We start from the raw sequence: 21,402 nt of genomic DNA on the forward strand, positions 1-21,402 counted from the left end.
GTACGATGGGATGGTAGATTAAGACCATTCGATTTCAAGAGGAACAACTGAGGGTGTGAGTAGCGACGTGATGTGTGTGTGTGTGTGTGTGTGTGTATATATATATATATATATTGTTGTGGATTTGAGAATTGTGTTTTTCTTGTGTGTAAATATCACCCTCCGTAGTGTAAAGGTCAAAAGGTCGTCCCTTAGTTAGTCCATATACAATCACGTAGCAAATCATAGATTTCCCTTTTCAGTAGTTATTTCCTTATTAAGTGTATTAGTTTAAGGCTGTGTCTTCCATTAATTGACACTGCATTGCACCGAATTCAAATAAGGTAGATCCCCTTGCAAATCCCCTGTCAAGTGCAAAGCCTCGATTGCCAACTGCATTCGTCCTCCATTACGCACGCGGTCGGTTTGGGGAAGAAAGGCGTGGCCCCCACCTCATCATCAAGGGTGGAGCCCCGAACGACCAACCACAGGGCTCGGTGGGTATGGCTTGGTAAGGCGTGGCATAAAACCCGCGGCGGGACGCCCCCAGATGAGATGAGAAGAGACGAGCTGCGAGAGACGATTTTGAGGGGAGTCCTTGGAGAGCACGTGACGCACCAGCACGCAGGAGCTTTGGAACCATCGCAGCTTTGAACGATCGCAGCTTGAACCACCGCAGCTTCGGGGCTTTGACGGCAGTTTCGACCATGGCTGCGAAGGAACGGCGGCTGCTGAACGCGCCGATCGAGAAAGGGCGGCGGCTGCTCATTCCCGGCCCGACCGTGCTCCGGTTCCAGCTGAACCTTCCTCTCCCTCCAGCCATTCCTGTCATCATCCCCCGTGTAAGTGTGCTTGTAGTCTGTCTTTTGTCTTGTCCCTGGGTTTAAGTAAGACTGCAATAGGTAAGCTAATATTTGCACTGTGTCTCCTGGCTTCTTTCTGTCTTTATTTTCTTATCCTTCCTTCTCCTTGGTTCTTTTGATGGTGTAAATACTAGTTGGTAATAAATTATATTTGTATTTCCTACCTTCGTTCTTCTTCATGCTCGTCCGGTCGCTTTAGTGATTTCCCCATTGAAAACCTGTGGCGCGATTTTGGCCAACGTTTCAGGATCGGGTTTAGTCTTTGGTAATGGCTCGAACGTCGTGTTGCTAACACCGCTCGGCAATTATAACATCTAAAACCGGGGTTCGAGCGGGAGTCCCTCCCCTGCTCGCGGTCAGGAGTGGCACTCAGGTCCTTGGGACTTTTTGTAGACCAAATACACTGGCTGCTCCCGACCGGGAGGAGCGTTGGGACCCCCAGGACTCACGTGGGTCAGTCGCGAACAAGGGGATTGATCCCCACTTCTTAAGGGGAAAAAGGCCGACGGAGAGATCCGTAACAAATTGGTGTCAGGAGTGTCGGATTCGGACCTGAAGCGCGCTTAGCGCGCTCAAATTACGAGTGGCCCAAAATTTTATTTTATAACATCCTAAATTTTAAATCGTGCCATGGATGGTCAAGGCGATCGGGTGCTGGTGGGAGAGATAGAGGGGTTAGAATCAACCCAGGACCCCAGGGAAATGTATATGGGGGAGAGGGAGGAGGAGAGAAATGAGGAAGTGGTCGTGGAGGTTTCAGGCACACGAGATGGCGGCGCCTCGTATGAGGTGGGAGGCGCACAAAATGGCGCTTCGCACGAGCGCGCGTTAGCCGCGCCCGCTGCGCCAATGGGGGTGGTCCAAATGCAGGCCCTCATGGAGCAATTTATGGTACAAATGCAGGCGTCCCTCAACCTGCAGGGGGACAAATCAAGGGCAGAGATGGAAGGGATGGAAAGCAGAATGAGGGACGAAGCAAGGGGTACCAGTGAGCAATTGGGGGCAATAAGGGATGAAGCAAGGGGTACCAGTGAGCAATTGGGGGCAATGAGGGATGAAGCAAGGGGTACCAGTGAGCAATTGGGGGCAATGAGGGACGAAGCAAGGGGTACCAGTGAACGGTTGGGAAATCAAATCGGGGGGCTAGAAGCTAAATTTGAGGGTTTAGACAACAAATTTGAAGGGCTAGACAATACATTCGAGGGGATAGACAACAGGTTGGAAGGGCTAGCAGGTAAATTTGGGGGCCAACTGAATGACGTGGGTAACCAAATCGGGGAAATGAAAGAGGTGTTAACGGGGTTGGAAAATAGAATGGCTGCCCAGGAAAACCAGATGGAAGGGGTGAAGAATGGGTTAGGGGGGTTAGAAAACACCATGGAAGGCAAATTGAGGGAAATAGGGGCGCAATCGGCCCGGGAAATTAAACAAATGGGAGATAAGATAGAGGAGGTGAAAATCGGGTTAGAAACTAAATTGGATGCCCAGAGGAATGATTTGGAGCAGATGAGGGTAGCATCTACCAAAGAGATGGGAGAAATGGGGGAGGAGATCAGACGAGGTGTGGGCGAGGAGTTCGCGGTGGTACGCGAGGAGGTAAAGCGAGGTGAGGAGCGTATGGAGAAAGAGGTGAGGAATAATACGGCTAGGTTACAGGGGGGCATAGAGGACCTGACACGGGGAGTAGAGCAGCTGACAGTGGGACAAAAGGAATTAGTGGAGCAGGTGGAGAAGAACACTGCGGTAATCGGGGGGTTGAAGGCGACGCAGAAGGAGATAAAGAACGAACTCATAGCGACAAAGAGGGAATGTCGGATGGTACATGAGGGGTTGACAAAGAGGTTGGACGAGGTAACAGAGGCAATGGAGACAAAAGAAAGGGAGGTGAGGACGCACATAGAGACGACTAAGGTGGCCTTAGAGGAAGAAATTGAGGGGGTGCACCGGGAAATGGAAGAGGTGAAGAAAAAGTTAGAGGATGTGGAAGAGGGGGTGAGTGAAATTAAGAAGAGACGGAGGGAAACTAAGAGAGAGATAAAGGAGGAAGTGATGGAATATGTGCAAGGTCTGTGTTCAAATCATGATGATGTGCCCACTAACCAAATAAAGAGTTTGCAGGTGGCGGAGGAGGAGCGACGACGAGGTGCCGAGGTGAGTGGCGATATACTCGGAAATGTATATGGTGTGAGGGGAGATTCAGTCGGCTTGGGTGTTGATTTAGACCCGGGTGTTCGTGAGGGACCAATGGTGAGGTGTATGACTGGTCCGGAGTGTATGGATAGAGGTGTGCAAGGAGGCCCGACTATGGGGAGTGAGAGTGACACGGAGCACGAGTTGGTTGTAGCAGGTGAGAGAGGATGCACACCTGGAATGAAAGGATGCACACCTGGAATGGTCGAGCGCGTGTGGGAATGCACGCTTGAGTTGGTAGTGGAGCACGTGATTGGGTGTGCGGAGGAGAGCACACCCGTGGTTGTCACAGAGGATGTGACCAAGGAGTGGGCGCGAAGGTGTGTTGGTGAGGTGTGCGAACGACGAGTGTGTGCTAAGGTGTGCGGTGGTCAGGTGTGTGACAAAGTCTATGAGTGGACAGGGGGGGTGTGTAAGAGAAGGTGCAATGACGGAGAGCATGGAGACAGCTGGATGTGTGAGCAAGTAACGGAACGCGGGGTGTGAGCATGCAAGTGGAGCATCGACGTTAACCGGGTTAGCGGTTAGATCGACTTATAGCCGAAGCGAGCCCTCGGTTCGTGCCGGGCGTTGTGCGCCGCGGGAACCAGCGGGGATCGTAACCACAGCGGTTTCAAAAGAACCGCCGTGCGGGATCCACGCCAGGCCTCGCTCTGCATGGTCGCGTCCGTGCTCCACTAAGCGGAGCGGGCGGCCCGGTTCGAGGAAGGGTCGGCACGGCGACCCCTTGTGGTTGAGGCGTTCCGGCAGGGCGAGATCGGGCCATCGGACGGCTCCGTGCCGAGATGGTGCGTGGAATCCCGGCCCGAGTAAACCTTACCTGAACCGAGTGCCGGACGGATCCAACCGCGGGAGACGAACAACCCGCATTCATTGCTCGGCTTTGCGAAGCCGAGCTTTGGAAATGAATTGGCGCACCGAGAGGCTCAAGTGAGTAGACGTGTGAGGGTGGTAGCAGTAGTGAATTGGAAAAGCAAAATTTGATTGGCAACTGATTGGTAGAATGATTGGCAGTGATTGGCAAATTTTTGATTGACTGGAATTTGAGGAGCAAAATTGGTAGTGAGACATGCCCAATGTGGGGGGATGGCAACTCTGCCATCCCTCACAAGACGGGGCACATGAGCAATAGCTATGGGGTTTATGGCAGTGATAACTCGCCAGGGAGGGTTAGGATAAAATGATAGGGATCTAGAGAAGAAGGACCATAGGTAACGGTAAGGTAAGTAGCAACATTGGCCAGGTAGTGGGGACATAGACAGGGTAGTTGGATTATAATGACGAGGGAGCGCAATAATGTAAGGGGCGACGGGGAAGCGCGAGTGTTAGCAGGAAACCAGGTAGATCAGATGATGCCGTGTGTGTGAGAGTATTGATATCGAGCAAATGAGGAATTGCGGGGCAATGCTTGGGAGAGATGTGAGTTGTGTTGAGCGTGGAAGTGTATGAAGCAGCGTATGAGGAATAATTGATTGTGCATTGTATTGAATGATTGAAGAAGCCTGGGAGGAAGGAGGGTGCAGGTGGCACCAGGTGTGATTGCACAGGTGTGCAAGTGAACAGGTGTATGGAACAGTGTATGAGTGAGTAATGGTGATTGTGTGTTGTGTTGACCGAATGGTCCTGGAGGAAGGAGGGTGCAGGAAGCACCAGGTGTAGGAGTGATGGCACAGGTGTGCAATACAGGTGTATGGAGAATGATTGTGTGGAATATATGGAGTATGGAATGGATGGTGTGGAGTGAGTATGGTGGAAACTGTGGAGTGGAGTGGATGGTGCGAAGGTGTGAATGGGGGGAAAGTGGACCCCTATCACGAATACCCGGGGAGGGTAGTTTAGGAGTTAGGTAGAGGGAGTAGGTAAATTGTGGTTGATATTGGCATCTGTGGTGCATGTGGAAGAATGGAGTTTGGATGGGTGCATTAGTGACGTGGAAATGGCTGGGCGTGTGGCCTGTTAGTGTGTGTAGTTAAATGGGCACTCCGCCACTGTTAGGATGTCGGCCAGGTGAGGCCGCAGGTGGGCTCTGGGAGCCGGTAGAGTTATGGATGGGGCCCGAGGATCCGGAGGACGGACCCGGGTAGCCCAGTGCCAGAGGGCACCGAGTGGGGAGAGCGCCAGAGGGCCTTCCCCAGGTAGATAGGTTAGGTAAGGAGCAGGTAAGCTCGGAGGCAACTGCAGTGGTGGAGGTGTGCAGGTGGGTAGACCTGCTGGGAGAGCCACACGACCCAGTCTTGAAATTGTGCAAAGGCACAGGGAGTTGAATCGGGGGAGTGAGACCCCAAATTGATGAAGCACCACAGTTTGGTCAATGGGAATTTGGTTCTTAAAACCGCATAGAGTAAGATGGCCAATGGTTTGGCAGGGAAAGACCCCGGGTAGTGTGAAGTGTGTTAAAGTCATTTAGAGGATAGTTAGGATTGAAATCTCCTTGCACCATCTACATCCACTCACCTGAGGTAACGACGGTGCTCCGCACCATGCCATGTGTTTTGGTTATTTTTGTGCAAATGTTTGGAATGTGAGACGCATCATGACGTGGGCGTGACATTGTGCTTTGTTGTTCCATCTCTCCCTCCTTATGAGGATTGATGATGAATTGGGTAATGGCAAATTTTGGTCAGAGGGATTGTTATGACGAATTTGGTATTAGGGGAAATGTGGGGAAGACGTGACGGTAGTGAAGAATTTGTAAATGTGTAGGGTTTTGTAAATACAGGGAGGGGCAAGGGGGGGTAGTGTAGGTCACATGTGGGGGGCGTACGGTAGGGACGAGCTTTCTCACTTCGCTCTCCGTACGCACCTCGTTCTGCATTACCTGTTTTGATGTGTACCCTTGTGACCTTAACCCTCGCTCACCTGTCTTCTGTTCCCCTGTCTCCCACCCGAGGACTGTGCTCTCTGGGCACCGAGGGGAGCGTGCGGGAGTCCGCCATTGTGTGCCAGAACCCCCGCAACCAGCTGCTTGCATCGATGCACCACTAATGGACCACATGTCTGTGGCTGAGCACCAGTCATGGACCCCACGGGTTGGGGCATGGCCCCTCTGCTGGAACCGGCCATGATGGCCCGAGATCTTGCTGGCGGACCTTGGTAACATGGCACCTATGCCATACAGGTGAACCACTCATAGTCGGCCCTGTGGGCCATAAATAAAACACAATGGACACGTTCTGTGCTTGTTTTTATTATTGCAAATAGGCCGCCAGCAAAGAAGAAAGACAACATCTGGAAGAACGACAATAGCCAGCAGAGGGAGCCGAAGAGCAAGACACCAACAGGGGTTTGTTGTTTATTATGAACTGTGGTGACTGTGCACTCCGGTGCGTTTTGGTGCATTATGGTGCTTTGATATTGGTGCTGGTTCGTCGATGCAGGGCAGGCTGTCTCCCCCCAAAAAGAACAATCACAGGTCCTGGGTTAGTTTTGTAAATACCAGCGTCAATTGTAAATAATGCTCCCCACCGTAAATGTGTAGTTTGAAGACAATTCCGCAATTCGGTTAGCTGTGGCCGTAAATCTGTTAGATAGGGTGCAATGCAGCAGGGGGACATACTTATTTGTGTTTTAAAACGGTCACACTCAGGGTCAGGTTAAATGTAGAGGGAACTACACCTACGTGTCACACTAAGTAAAAGTTTTATTGGCCCGGGACGTGCCTAAGAGGATGAGGGTGCAGTCTTGTGGATTTGAGAATTGTGTTTTTTTCATGTGTAAATATCACCCTCCGTAGTGTGAAGGTCAAAATGTCGTCCCTTAGTTAGTCCATATACAATCATGTAGCAAATCATAGATTTCCCTTTTTAGTAGTTATTTCCTTATTAAGTGTATTAGTTTAAGGCTGTGTCTTCCATTAATTGACACTGCATTGCACCGAATTCAAATAAGGTAGATCCCCTTGCAAATCCCCTGTCAAGTGCAAAGCCTCGATTGCCAACTGCATTCGTCCTCCATTACGCACGCGGTCGGTTCGGGGAAGAAAGGCGTGGCCCCCCCTCATCATCAAGGGTGGAGCCCCAAATGACCAACCACAGGCTCGGTGGGTATGGCTTGGTAAGGCGTGGCATAAAACCCGCGGCGGGACGCCCCCAGATGAGATGAGACGAGCTGCGAGAGACGATTTTGAGAGGAGTCCTTGGAGAGAACGCGACGCACCAGCACGCAGGAGCTTTGGAACCATCGCAGCTTTGAACGATCGCAGCTTGAACCACCGCAGCTTCGGGGCTTTGACGGCAGTTTCGACCGTGGCCGCGAAGGAAAGGCGGCTGCTGAACGCGCCGATCGAGAAAGGGCGGCGGCTGCTCATTCCAGGCCCGACCGTGCTCCGGTTCCAGCTGAACCTTCCTCTCCCTCCAGCCATCCACCTCCTATCATTCCTGTCATTCCTGTCATCATCCCCCGTGTAAGTGTGCTTGTAGTCTGTGTTCTGTCTTGTCCCTGAGTTTAATTAAGACTGCAATAGGCAAGCTAATATTTGCACTGTGTCTCCTGGCTTCTTTCTGTCTTTATTTTCTTATCCTTCCTTCTCCTTGGTTCTTTTGATGGTGTAAATAATAGTTGGGAATAAATTATATTTGTATTTCCTACCTTCGTTCTTCTTCATGCTCGTCCGGTCGCTTTAGTGATTTCCCCATTGAAAACCTGTGGCGCGATTTTGGCCAACGTTTCAGGATCGGGTTTAGTCTTTGGTAATGGCTCAAACGTCGTGTTGCTAACACCGCTCGGCAATTATAACATCTAAAACCAGGGTTCGAGCGGGAGTCCCTCCCCTGCTCGCGGTCAGGAGTGGCACTCAGGTCCTTGGGACTTTTTGTAGACCAAATACCCTGGCTGCTCCCGACCGGGAGGAGCGTTGGGACCCCCAGGAGTCACGTCGGTCAGTCACGAACAAGAGGATTGATCCCCCCTTCTTAAGGGGAAAAAGGCCGACGGAGAGATCCGTAACAATATATATTGTTGCGAATATGGAATTTGGCCTCCATATCCGCTTGTAAATATTCCCCTATTTCTCCAATACTCCCCAACTTTCCCCAATCCCCCATTCCCTAGTCCCATTGCATGTAAACAACAATCAGTAGAGCCGACCTTCCCCTTATTCCCCCATTAAATGTCGTGACCAGGTCCACCGCACCACACGTAGACAACTTTCGGACATCTTGCTAGTTATTCTTAGTCTATGTCAGTTAAGGCCTCGTTTCCATTAATTATGACTCTTCGTTGCACCAGAATGTGATTATATGGCACCAGTAGTGAGTTTAGGACCTTTCCCATACCTCCTTCCATCTTCTTCAACAACTATAACTACAACAACAGAGGAGATGGGGGCGTCGCGGCGGCGCGGGGGAGGATGCGTCCTCACACCGGCTCGATTAGCGCCATTGACCACGCGCTCCACGGGGTTACCACGGAGGGGCTGGCTGTCAGCTCCTCCTCAAGGGCGGAGCCTGGTAACCCCCCGCACCCAATCAGAAGGGCGGACCGATTCCATCTGGGGCGGCGCTAGCGAGCCGAGGGCGTGTCACTCCCCGCCGGATATACGTGGCGACTTACCGGAAGTAAGAGGAGATGCGCCCCCAGCTGGAGAAAGAGGTACCTGCGAGCGCTGAGTCAGATGCGCCCCGCCTGAGAAAGAACGTTGCCTGCGATCGCTGAGAGAGAAAGACCCGCCTGAGAAAGAACGTCCCCTCCGAGCGCTGTGACCTCCCCGCATCTTTGGACCGGACTGTACCCTGCTTTGAGCCAAGAGTGCACCTTGAGCCATCGCTATCTGCCTTTCCTTGCCATCAATCCCCGTGTGAGTCAGCCGTTGTCCCGTTTACCTGTCGTCTGTCCGGGGTTAATATAAGAGTGTGTCTAAGTGCCTGTCTTCCTGTGATATACCTCTAGCCCCTGTAATCTAACCTTTCCTTACGAATATAATTGAGAATCGAAACATTGGTGTCTGTCATTATAACCCAGCCGGGTGTTTTCTTTTTCTTATTGAGCCAGCGTAACGCGACTTTGTCAACGTCGAGTATAATCGGGTAATTTGTGCGGACACGACGGCCATTCCGCTCGGCCCACCTTAACATCAAAGTCGTGTCTGTAACAATTGGTGTCGAGGAGTGAGATTCGGACCCGGGACTAAATTAGTTAGGCCCAAATTTTGGGAGGGAAAATCGATTCGGAGCGCGTACTGCGCTCGACAAAATCGACCCGGAGCGCGGTCCCGCGGTTACTGCGCTCGCCGAAATTATAACGGAAAAAAAAAAAAAAAAAAAAAATTTGGATTTGTTTTACGAAACTCAAATTTTGCAAGTCGCGCTATGGCGGATCAAGACGGCTGGGGTCCGGTAGGGGAGAGTGAAGCAGGGTCGGTCCAGGACCAAAGTGAGACACGTGAGGAGAGCGAAACAGCGGGGGTAGCAGACGCGCGAAATGGCGCCTCGCTGGTCACGGCGCCGGCGACCGTGACAGCGCCCCTGGTGGATTTGGACTTGTTTTTTTTGCAAATAAAGGCCCTTATGGCCCAGAGTAACGAGCGAATGGAAAAGAATAGTGAGCAATTGGGAGACCAAATTAGAGGTTTGAAAAGTAGTATGGGGGTAATGGGGAACCGGATGGATGCTCAGGGTGAGCGATTGGAGGGCCAAATGGGGGCCAATAGCCAACGGTTAGAACAAAGAATGGGGTCCAATAGCGAGAAATTGAGGGAGGACATGGGGGCGCAGATCGGAGGGTTAGGGAGTAGAATAGAGGGATTAGACAATAGATTAGGGGAAATACAGGAGGGGTTAACGGGGGTAGAAAATAGAATGGCTGCCCAGGAGAATCAGATAGAGGGAGTGAAAAATGGGTTAGAGGGGTTAGAAAACAGGATGGAAGGCAAATTGAGGGACATGAGGGACCAAGCGGAAAGGGAAGTTAACCAAATGGGGCAGCAGATAGAGGGGGTCAGAATGGGGGTAGAAACCAAACTGGATGCTCACAGGGAGGAGATGGAGCAGATGAGGGTGGCATCTGGGCAGGAGATGCAAGTGATGGGAGAGGAGATCAGAAGAGGAGTGAGTGAGGAGGTCGGAGGAGTGCGCGAGGAGGTGAGGCACTGTAAGGAGCGCATGGAGAAGGAGGTGAGAAAGGGGACTGTAAAATTGCAAAGTGGTATAGAGGAGTTGACGCTGGGAGTAGAACAACTGACAGTGGGACAAAAGGAGTTGGGGGAACAGGTAAAGAAGAACACAGCGGTAATAGAGGGGTTAAAATCGACGCAGAAGGAGATGAAAAAGGACGTAGGGGTAATTAAAAAAAGAGTGTCAGACGGTACATGAGGACTTGACGAAAAAAATGAACAAAGTGGTAGAGGTGATGGAGGTTAAAGAGCGGGAGGTGCGGGAGCACATAGAAAAAAATAAAGTGGAGTTAGAGGAAGAACTTAAAGGGGCGCACGAGGAGATGAAGGAGGTGAAGCAGAAATTAGAAGAAGTGGAAGAGGGGGTGAGCGAAATTAAAAAGCGACGGAGAGAGGATAAGAAAGAGATAAAAGAGGAGGTAAAAGAATTGGTCCAGAGTCTGTGTTCGGATCGTGATGATGTGCTCATTAACCGGATGAGGGATTCGCAGGTGATGGAGGAGAAGCGAAGAGAAAGAGGACCCGGTGTAAGTGGTGACCAATATGGTCGTGCGTATGATGCGCCAGGTGATTTAATAAGCTTGGGGGTCGAGATAGACCCGGATGTTCGTGAGAGGCCAAGAGTGAGGTGTATGGCTGGTCCGGAGGGTATGGAACGAGAGGTGCGAGGTGTGGGTGAGCAAGGTTGTGGTGGTATGGAATGGGTAGCGGGTTGCGGAGGTGTGACCCATGCATCGACACCAACAGGGGTAGTTGTTGGAGGGACCGGGGAGGCACGAGAGCCCCTTGGGGGTAGTGTACTGTGGGGGCCCGGCCGGTTCGGCCCCGCGCTGACCCCGCAAGGGGCAACGCACGGGGTCCGGCAGGCGGGCAACGACTCGCATACGAGGTGGTCTCACAAGGTCCCACTCGCGCCGTATGACGGCAAGAGTGATCTACGCGCGTACTTGGCGCAGTTCGACTGTGTGTGTAAGGGCAACGGTTGGGGTGAGGACGAAGGTGGAGTACACCTGGTGGCCACATTGCGCGGCGCGGCGGCGGAGGTGCTGACGGCATTACCAGCGGGTGCTCTCACCCTGCCAGCCCTCCGCGACGCCCTAATTAATCGGTTCGGCATAGAACAGCAGAGCGAGCTTGTTAAAGCTCAGCTCGCGCTGCGAAAGCGCAAGCCCCAGGAAGCCATCGGGGAACTTGCCCACGACATTCGCCGCGCAGTGGGGATCACACATGCTAGCATGGCAGCGGATTCCCGGGAAAGCCTGGCGCTGGACCATTTTATTCAGGCCCTCCCGGATATTGAGCTCCGGCAACAGCTCGCCATGTGGCGCCCGCAGACTCTGAGCCAGGCGGCTGACGCTGCGGCCCGTTGGGAAGCAGCGAGGCCCCTGGCCCGGGGGGGCGAGCGTCTCGCAATGGCGGTCCGCCAGGTGGGACCCCCGATGGAGGGCGGACCCCTTAGGGGACCCGCCCCCGACGTGGGTCCTGACCTGGCGGGCATGGTCCGGAGGCTGGTGGACCAGCGCCTGGCGGGACCTGGACCATGGCAGGCGGCCCCGGAGGTGGCCCGCGGTGGACCACGAGCGGGTAATCCAATTCGGACCTACAGGGGGGGAAATTTGGAATTCCGGAGGCAAGCACCTTATCAGGTGAGGTGCTATACTTGCAACCGTCCGGGTCACCTGGCGCGGCACTGTCGGGCCATGCGCCGGGATGATCCCCGGCGGTTGAGGTCCTCAACTCCGCCCAGGGGGGAGTGGGTTAGCCGACCCCAGACACCCCCCCGCCAGACCCCGGGAAACTAGAAGGTGTCGGTCACGTAGGGCGGTGTTCGGCAGCAGAGGATGGAGGAGAGCCCTCATTGACGCGACAGGTCATTTATTGTGGCCAAATTGGAACCGGTAGCCTGACAATTAGATGCAAAATTGCCGGCGTGGGGGTAGACGCCGTAGTGGACACAGGAGCTAGCGCCACGATCATCAGCCCTGTGGTCCTTGATTCGAGCGCAGGCGGCTGGGATAAGATCCAGCGCCTGCAAAATTATAGTTTGCAGCTTGCTACCGGGGTAACGGCCCCGATCATAGGGCGTGGTTCTGTGACCCTCAAGTTAGGGTCGGCAAGGAGGGAGATAGATGTTTGGGTGGCGGAGGTGTGCGACCCATGTTTAATAGGGTTGGACCTGTTGACTGCCAGCGGTTGTAAAATCGACTTGTGCCGGGGGATCCTGCAGGTGGGAGTAGAAGAGCTGCCGTTAGGGGGAGTGAGCACGGCCGAGAGAGCGGAGCTGGAGGCTTCCGAGGCCGTGACCATTCCCCCAAGGGCCGAGGCGATAGTGCCGGCCCGGTGGGCAGCTCGCCCAACATGGCAGGAGTCCTGCGGCCTGGTCGAACCGGTGGCAGCGCAGTCCATACCGGGTTTGATCGTGGGCCGCACCCTTGTAAAAACGGACGGGCCGGTAGTGGCCGTCCGAGTAGTAAATGTGAGTACAGAACCACGCACTATAGTAAGGGGCACGAGGGTAGCTGGCTGCACCCCAGTTGAGGAAGTCGCGACAGTGAGGGGCGAGAACGTCCAGCCGAGCCGACCCCGGGGGGAGCCTTCAATAACAAGTAGGAATTGGCCCGATCCCATTTGCGAGATGGTAAATCGTAGTAGCGTAGAGTTGGGAGGTACCCAGAGGGAGGCCTTACACAAACTGGTTGGGTCCCATTTGGACCTCTTCTCCCTGTCCACCGAGGATATTGGACGTACGGGCCTGGTGAAACATCAGATCCACACCGGTGAGGCCCGGCCTATTCGTCAGGCCGCCCGACGGCTCCCTTGGAGCAAGAGGGCGGAAGCTGACGAGCAGGTTGCAAAAATGCTCGACGCAGGTGTGATCGAGCCCTCGGGAAGTCCTTGGATGTCACCTGTTGTGCTGGTCAAAAAGAAGGATGGGACCACGCGGTTCTGCGTGGACTATCGCCAGCTAAACAACGTGACACTCAAGGACTCATATCCCCTGCCAAGGATTGATGACACCCTCGATGCCGTTGCGGGCTCAAATTGGTTCACAACTTTGGACCTCAAGAGTGGGTATTGGCAGGTGGAGATGGATAGGGCAGGGAAGGAGAAAACGGCATTTTCCACAGGTAAGGGACTGTATCAGTTTACTGTGATGCCGTTTGGTTTGTGTAACGCCCCCGCCACCTTTGAAAGATTGATGGAGCATGTACTAGGCGGCATGCCATGGCAATCATGCCTGGTGTACCTGGATGACGTCCTGGTACATGCCCAAACGTTCCCCCAGGCCGTAGCTAATTTGGACCAGGTGTTCGGGTGCCTCAGACAGGCAGGGTTGAAGCTGAACCCGAGTAAGTGCACTTTGTTTGCAAGAGAGGTGGCCTATCTAGGTCACGTGATCGGCCGCGAGGGGGTAAAAACGGACCCAGACAAAATTAAAGCGGTAGAGGAGTGGCCCGCACCACGTACCATCAAAGAGGTGCGGGGATTTTTGGGACTCTGCTCCTACTACCGGCGCTTTGTGGCGAAATTTGCGGAGTTGGCCCGTCCCCTCCACCGGCTTACGGAGAAGGGGACGCGATTTAATTGGACACGGGAGTGCCACGAGGCCTTCCAAAAATTGAAGGGGTGTCTGACATCCGCACCCCTTCTAGCTTACCCCACTAGTGACGGGCCATTTACCCTGGACACGGATGCGAGCCAGGAAGGATTGGGCGCAGTTTTGTCTCAGACACAGGAGGGCGTGGAGAGAGTGATTGGTTATTATAGTCGGGCCTTAAGTAGGCCCGAGCGAAATTATTGTGTCACTCGCAAAGAGTTATTGGCTATGCTGGCTGCCATGAACCATTTCCACCCGTACTTGTACGGGCGGAAATTTTTGGTTAGAACTGACCATTCCTCCTTGCAATGGCTCCTTCGGTTCAAGGAACCGGAGGGCCAAATTGCAAGGTGGTTGGAAAAGTTGCAGCAGTACGATTTTGATGTGGCCCATAGGGCCGGGAAGGCCCATGGTAATGCGGACGCACTCTCTCGGCGTCCTTGTCTGGGGGAAAACTGTAAATTTTGTGCGAGACACGAGGAGAGGGAGCAATTGGGCGATTCCGCCCCGATTCTCGTCGTCCGGGCAACCCGGGTGAGAGGGCCAATTTTGCCACTAACCGCGGACGAGGAATTTGGAGAGTTGGCTTGGAGCACGGCCCAGCAGGAGGATCCTGTTCTGGGGCCGGTGTTCCAATGGGTCAAATTGGGGCAAAGACCAAAGGGGGAAGAGGTCACCCCCCTCGGGGCGCAGACAAAGGCATATTGGGCTCAGTGGCAGACCCTGGAATTGAAAGGCAACATCTTGTATCGCAAGTGGGTGGAGGTTCCCTCTGATAGAACTTCCTGGCTGGTGATAGTCCCTGACAAATTCAAGAACGTCATATTGCAACAGGTGCATGGTACCCGCTCCGGCGGCCATTTGGGCAGGACAAAGACAATATCTCGGGTCCGCCGGAGGTTCTATTGGGTGAATATGGGGCGCGACATACAGGACTGGTGTCGGAGATGCGACGCCTGTTCTGCCAAAAAGGGACCAGCACGGAGGATGAGGGCCCCCCTTCAATTACATCAGGTGGGGGCCCCCCTTGAGCGGGTGGCTATGGATATTCTAGGACCGCTACCCCGCACCCGCCTAGGTAATAAGTACATCCTCGTTGTGATGGACTACTTCACCAAGTGGCCGGAGGCCTACGCCCTCCCCAACCAAGAAGCAGGGGTGGTAGCGCAGGCCTTCGTGGAAGGATTTGTGTGCCGGCATGGGATTCCACAGGAGTTGCACACCGACCAGGGACGAAATTTTGAGAGCAAATTGCTAAAAGATGTGTGCAGTCTCCTGTCAATTCGAAAAACCAGGACAACGCCTTTAAGACCTCAATCTGACGGGATGGTGGAAAGATTCAACCGAACTTTAATCCAACAACTGGCACTGTTCACCACCACCCGTCAGGATGACTGGGACGAACATCTCCCTTATTTGCTCATGGCCTACCGAACCAGCCAGCACGGGGCCACCGCATGCAGTCCAGCGTTGCTTATGTATGGGCGGGAGTTACGGGCTCCCGCCGACTTGCTATGCGGTCCCGTGCCAGACACAGTGGTTAACCCGCCGAGGGAGGGGTACGCACGTCACCTAGAGGAAGGCATGGAGCTAGTCCATGCCTTCGCCCGCCGCCAACTCCATCTGGCGGGGGAAAAGATGAAGCGCAGGTACGACGACCGGAGCCAGGGGAGTCAATACGCTCCGGGGATGAAGATTTGGTTCTTTAATCCCCGGAGGCGGAAGGGAAGGTGCCCAAAACTCACCTCCCCCTGGCAAGGCCCAGGAGTCGTCCTGTCGCAAATCTGTGACGTGGTCTTTAAGATCAAAATGGGGCCACGAGCCCTCCCTCGGATCGTCCACGCCGACCGGATAAGACCTTACACCGGCGAGCAGGCGCCCCCGTGGATTGCCTCGGCTTTAGATGCCGAGGCGGGACCCAGTACCTCTGAATAAGGGGGGCTTATTAGTGCCAGAGGACTGGGGGATTGAGGAGCGATAGGCCCGGTGGGAGAGGGTGGCATCCCTGCCACCCTTCCCATGGGTGGGGGCAAAGGAGCAATAGCTTATGGGGTGTATGGCAGTGAAAACTAGCCCGGGTGGGTTAGGATATTGTGTGTAGGGATCTAGAAGATGACATTAGGTAACGTTAGTTAGTGACTTATACCTGTAGTGGGGACGCAGGTAGATTAGTATGGATGATAATGACGTGGGAGCGCAATAGTTTAAAGGGACGACTGGGAAGCGCAAGTTTCAGAAGGGAGTAGTTAGCTGAGATGATGCTGTGTGTGTGAGAATTGAACAGGTGTGATTGCACAGGTGTGCAACTGGACAGGTGTGTGGAGCAGTGTATGAGTAGTGAGTGTTGTGGATCAGCGCGAATGCGCTTGGGGAGAGAAGGGTGCAGGTGGCACCAGGTGTGAGAGCACAGGTGTGCAAGTACAGGTGTGTGGAGAGAGTTGGAGTAAGTGGTACGGAGTGGTGTGCATGGTGCGAAGGTGTGGATGGGGGAAGAGTGGACCCCCTTTCACGAGTACCCGGGGCGGGTAGTGTAAGTGTTAGGTAGAGGGTACAGGTAAATTGTGGTTGGATATTGGCACTTGTGGTGCGGTTGCAGAATGGTGTTGTGAATGGGTGCATTAGTGTTGTGGAAATGGCTGGGCGTGTAGCCTGTTAGTGCGTGTAGTTGGTTGGGCACTCCACCACTGTGAGGATGTCGGCCAGGTGAGGCCGCAGGTGGGCTCTGGGAGCCGGTAGAGTTGTGGATGGGGCCCGAGGATCCGGAGGACGGACCCGGGTAGCCCAGTGCCAGAGAGGGCACCGAGTGGGGAGAGTGCCAGAGGGCCTTCCCCAGGTAGTTAGGTTAGGGCAAGGAGCAGGTAAGCTCGGAGGCAACTGCAGTGGTGGAGGTGTGCAGGTGGGTAGACCCACTGGGAGAGGTACACGCCGCAGCCCAGAAATTGTGCGAGGGCACCGGGAGATGAATCGGGGGAGTGAGACCCCAAATTGAAGCGCACCACAGTTTGGCCAATGGGAATTGGTTTTTAGAACCCATAGTGTAAGAGGGCCAATGGGTTGGCCGGAGAAAGACCCCGGGTAGTGTAAAGTTGTTAAAGTCATTTAGGAAATAGTTAGGATTGATGAACCTGTCGCACCATACGCAGCCACTTACCTGTGGTGATGATGATGACTCCACACCTGTGTTTTCTTTGTTTTGTTGCAGGAGATGAATCGCTGTGTGGATTTGTGAGACGCATCACGACGTGGATGAGACATTGGGGTGATTCCATCTCTCCCTCCCTAGGAGGGACTGATGATGAATTGGTAATGGCAAATTATGATGTTGAGTTGGAGATGGCAAATTTTGATGAGAGTTGAAAATGGCAAATTTGATTGGTTAGGAGGGAGAGAAGACGAATTTGGTATATGGGAGGAACGGGGAAGACAGTAGGGATGTTTGTTGATTTGTAAAGTAGATGTTTATGGGTAGTGTTGTGTTGTGTGGATACAGTAAGGGGTAAGGGAGGGGCCATGTAGGTTACCTGGTGGGGGGGGGGGGGCGTACGATAGGAACGTACCTGTCTCACCTGGTTCCCATGTGCCCCCAGTGTGCATTACCTTATATTGCGTGCACTTTTGCGCCCTTACCACCTTACTCACTTGTTTCTTCTTTTGTCTCCCACCTCCGAGGATCTGGCTTTGGGGTAGAGAGAGAGGAGAGAGAGGTGCTGGCTACGCAGTTGTGGGCCTGCACTTTCGCTGTTCGCTGCCTGGATCGGTACACCATATGGACCGCAATGTTTGTGGCCACCCACAATGGACCGCAGTTCGTTTGCGGCCAAGCACCACCCGTTGATGGACCTATGGGTCAACGTGGCACCTATGCCATAAAGGTGAACCACTGTTAATTAACACCACTGAAGGCCACACGAAGAGCAAGAGACACCTGCAGGGTTAGGGGTTGTCGAATTTATTTTTATTCCAATGAACAATGGTGACTGCACCGATTGGTGGTGGGGTGGTGCTTTTGATGCTGGGACGGGGTGCTCTGCACGTTATTAAAGGCCGTCGGCCACAGAGCACTCGTGGGTTGGTGTATCGATGCTGGCAAGCGCGCTCTCTCTATGCATAACATCTGCATGTGTTCCTCCAAAGACAGGTCCTGGATCGTAGTGTAGATATCAGCGTAATCTTGTAAATAATGCTCCCTACCGGCTGTATGTGTAGTTTGAGAATTCTTTCCGCAATTCGGTTATCCTGTGGGTGTGTTTCTGTGAGGAGAAGGGTGCAACGTCGCAGGGGGACATATTTACTCATTTGTGAACATCTGTAAAACTGTCGCACTCAGGGTAGAGTTAATAGTAGAGGGACTACATCTGAGTGCCACACTAAACTAGGTAAAAATTTATCGGGTCGGGACGCCCCGAGGGTAGAGAAGGGTGCAATGTTGCGAATATGGAATTTGGCCTCCATATCCGCTTGTAAATATTCCCCTATTTCTCCAATACTCCCCAACTTTCCCCAATCCCCCATTCCCTAGTCCCATTGCATGTAAACAACAATCAGTAGAGCCGACCTTCCCCTTATTCCCCCATTAAATGTCGTGCCCAGGTCCACCGCACCACACGTAGACAACTTTCGGACATCTTGCTAGTTATTCTTAGTCTATGTCAGTTAAGGCCTCGTTTCCATTAATTATGACTCTTCGTTGCACCAGAATGTGATTATATGGCACCAGTAGTGAGTTTAGGACCTTTCCCATACCTCCTTCCATCTTCTTCAACAACTATAACTACAACAACAGAGGAGATGGGGGCGTCGCGGCGGCGCGGGGGAGGATGCGTCCTCACACCGGCTCGATTAGCGCCATTGACCACGCGCTCCACGGGGTTACCACGGAGGGGCTGGCTGTCAGCTCCTCCTCAAGGGCGGAGCCTGGTAACCCCCCGCACCCAATCAGAAGGGCGGACCGATTCCATCTGGGGCGGCGCTAGCGAGCCGAGGGCGTGTCACTCCCCGCCGGATATACGTGGCGACTTACCGGAAGTAAGAGGAGATGCGCCCCCAGCTGGAGAAAGAGGTACCTGCGAGCGCTGAGTCAGATGCGCCCCGCCTGAGAAAGAACGTTGCCTGCGATCGCTGAGAGAGAAAGACCCGCCTGAGAAAGAACGTCCCCTCCGAGCGCTGTGACCTCCCCGCATCTTGGACCGGACTGTACCCTGCTTTGAGCCAAGAGTGCACCTTGAGCCATCGCTATCTGCCTTTCCTTGCCATCAATCCCCGTGTGAGTCAGCCGTTGTCCCGTTTACCTGTCGTCTGTCCGGGGTTAATATAAGAGTGTGTCTAAGTGCCTGTCTTCCTGTGATATACCTCTAGCCCCTGTAATCTAACCTTTCCTTACGAATATAATTGAGAATCGAAACATTGGTGTCTGTCATTATAACCCAGCCGGGTGTTTTCTTTTTCTTATTGAGCCAGCGTAACGCGACTTTGTCAACGTCGAGTATAATCGGGTAATTTGTGCGGACACGACGGCCATTCCGCTCGGCCCACCTTAACATCAAAGTCGTGTCTGTAACAATATATATATATATATATATATATATATATATATATATATATATATATATATATATATATATACATATATATATACATATATATATACATATATATATACATATACATATATATACATATATATATATATACATATATATATACATATATATATACATATACAGTGGAACCTTGACTTACGAGTGCCCAACTTACGAGTTTTTCGAGATACGAGCCGTCGCTCGGGCGGTTTATTGGTTTGAGATGCGAGCCGAAATCCGAGTTACGAGCTTTCGCCACCCGGTCACGTGGTTATCTTGCCGTGCACGTACAGTACGTATCTCTGTCGTATAGCGCTGCATTTTTTTTTTCGCATTTTGGTTATTTCGAGTTCACGCCGCCAGGTGGGTTCTGGTCACGTGGTTATCTTGCCGTGCACGTACAGTACGTATCTCTGTCGTATAGCGCTGCATTTTTTTTTCCGCATTTTGGTTATTTCGAGTTCACGCCGCCAGGTGGGTTCTGGTCACGTGGTTATCTTGCCGTGCACGTACAGTACGTATCTCTGTTGTATAGCGCTGCATTTTTTTTTTCGCATTTTGGTTATTTCGAGTTCACGCCGCCAGGTGGGTTCTGGTCACATGGTTTATCTTGCCGTGCACGTACAGTACGTATCTCTGTCGTATAGCGCTGCATTTTTTTTTCCGCATTTTGGTTATTTCGAGTTCACGCCGCCAGGTGGGTTCTGGTCACGTGGTTATCTTGCCGTGCACGTACAGTACGTATCTCTGTCGTATAGCGCTGCATTTTTTTTTTCGCATTTTGGTTATTTCGAGTTCACGCCGCCAGGTGGGTTCTGGTCACGTGGTTATCTTGCCGTGCACGTACAGTACGTATCTCTGTCGTATAGCGCTGCATTTTATTTTTCGCATTTTGGTTATTTCGAGTTCACGCCGCCAGGTGGGTTCTGGTCACGTGGTTATCTTGCCGTGCACGTACAGTACGTATCTCTGTCATACAGCGCTGCATTTTTTTTTTCGCATTTTGGTTATTTCGGAAAATTTCTTACTTTTAACCATGGGGCCTAAGAAAGTGAGTGGCAAGTGCAGTGCTGAGAAGAAGAAGAGGATGATGTGCTTGGATATAAAACACGCAATCGTCGAAAAACATGAGCGAGGTGTCGAGGAGGACGTATATAACGCAGAGGAGAAGAGCATGCCAGGCCACAACTTGTTCATAATGCCGGCGATAGCTCGCCTTCTCTTTGTGGAAAACACGGTGAGATCCTTAACATCCAACAACTAATGGGACGCAAACGGGGCGCCCAGTTTAGCGGTACACACATTGATGAATCACCTGCCTGTGAAACACCGACATGGACAGGTTATAGCTGGGTCGGGATTCAAACCCAGGCTGGACAGTTTAGACTTTAGAGTCAAGTGTGCGTACCTCCAGTCCAGGCCATCCTGCCAACTTGTATGCTGCATACAGGTGAAATATAAAGCGCGAGATATTTTTATATATACTGTATATTAAAAAAAAATTGGTGTGGTTTTTGGCGGGCTGGAACGGATTAATAGCATTTCAATGCATTTCAATGGGGAAATTTGATTTGAGATACGAGCAATTTGAGTTACGAGCTCGGTCACGGAACGAATTAAACTCGTAAGTCAAGGTTCCACTGTATATATATATACATATATATATATACATACATACACATATATATACATATATATATACATACATACACATATATACATATACATACATACATATATATATACATATACATACATATAATATACATACATACATCATACATATACACATATACATATACATATATATATATATACCTATATACACATATATATACATATATAGAGTATACATACACATATATATATATACATATATATATATACATACACATATATATATACATATATATATATACATACATACATATATAATATATACATACATACATATACATACATATATACATACATACACATACATATATACACATATACATACATATACATATATATACATACACACATATTATATATATACATAACACATATATACATACATATATATATATATATATATATATA

At 51.9% G+C, this 21,402-nt stretch overlaps 1 protein-coding gene across 1 annotated transcript in view; it reads right to left on the reverse strand.

Moving 5' to 3' along the window:
- LOC137423802 (catenin alpha-2) overlaps nucleotides 1-21,402 on the reverse strand; it is a 220,929-nt gene that overhangs the window by 39,344 nt on the left and 160,183 nt on the right. The window lies entirely within an intron of this gene.

Source organism: Myxine glutinosa, chromosome 3 (genome assembly GCF_964187855.1).
Source record: "Myxine glutinosa chromosome 3, kmMyxGlut1.1, whole genome shotgun sequence".
Taxonomy (NCBI): Eukaryota; Metazoa; Chordata; class Myxini; order Myxiniformes; family Myxinidae; genus Myxine; species Myxine glutinosa.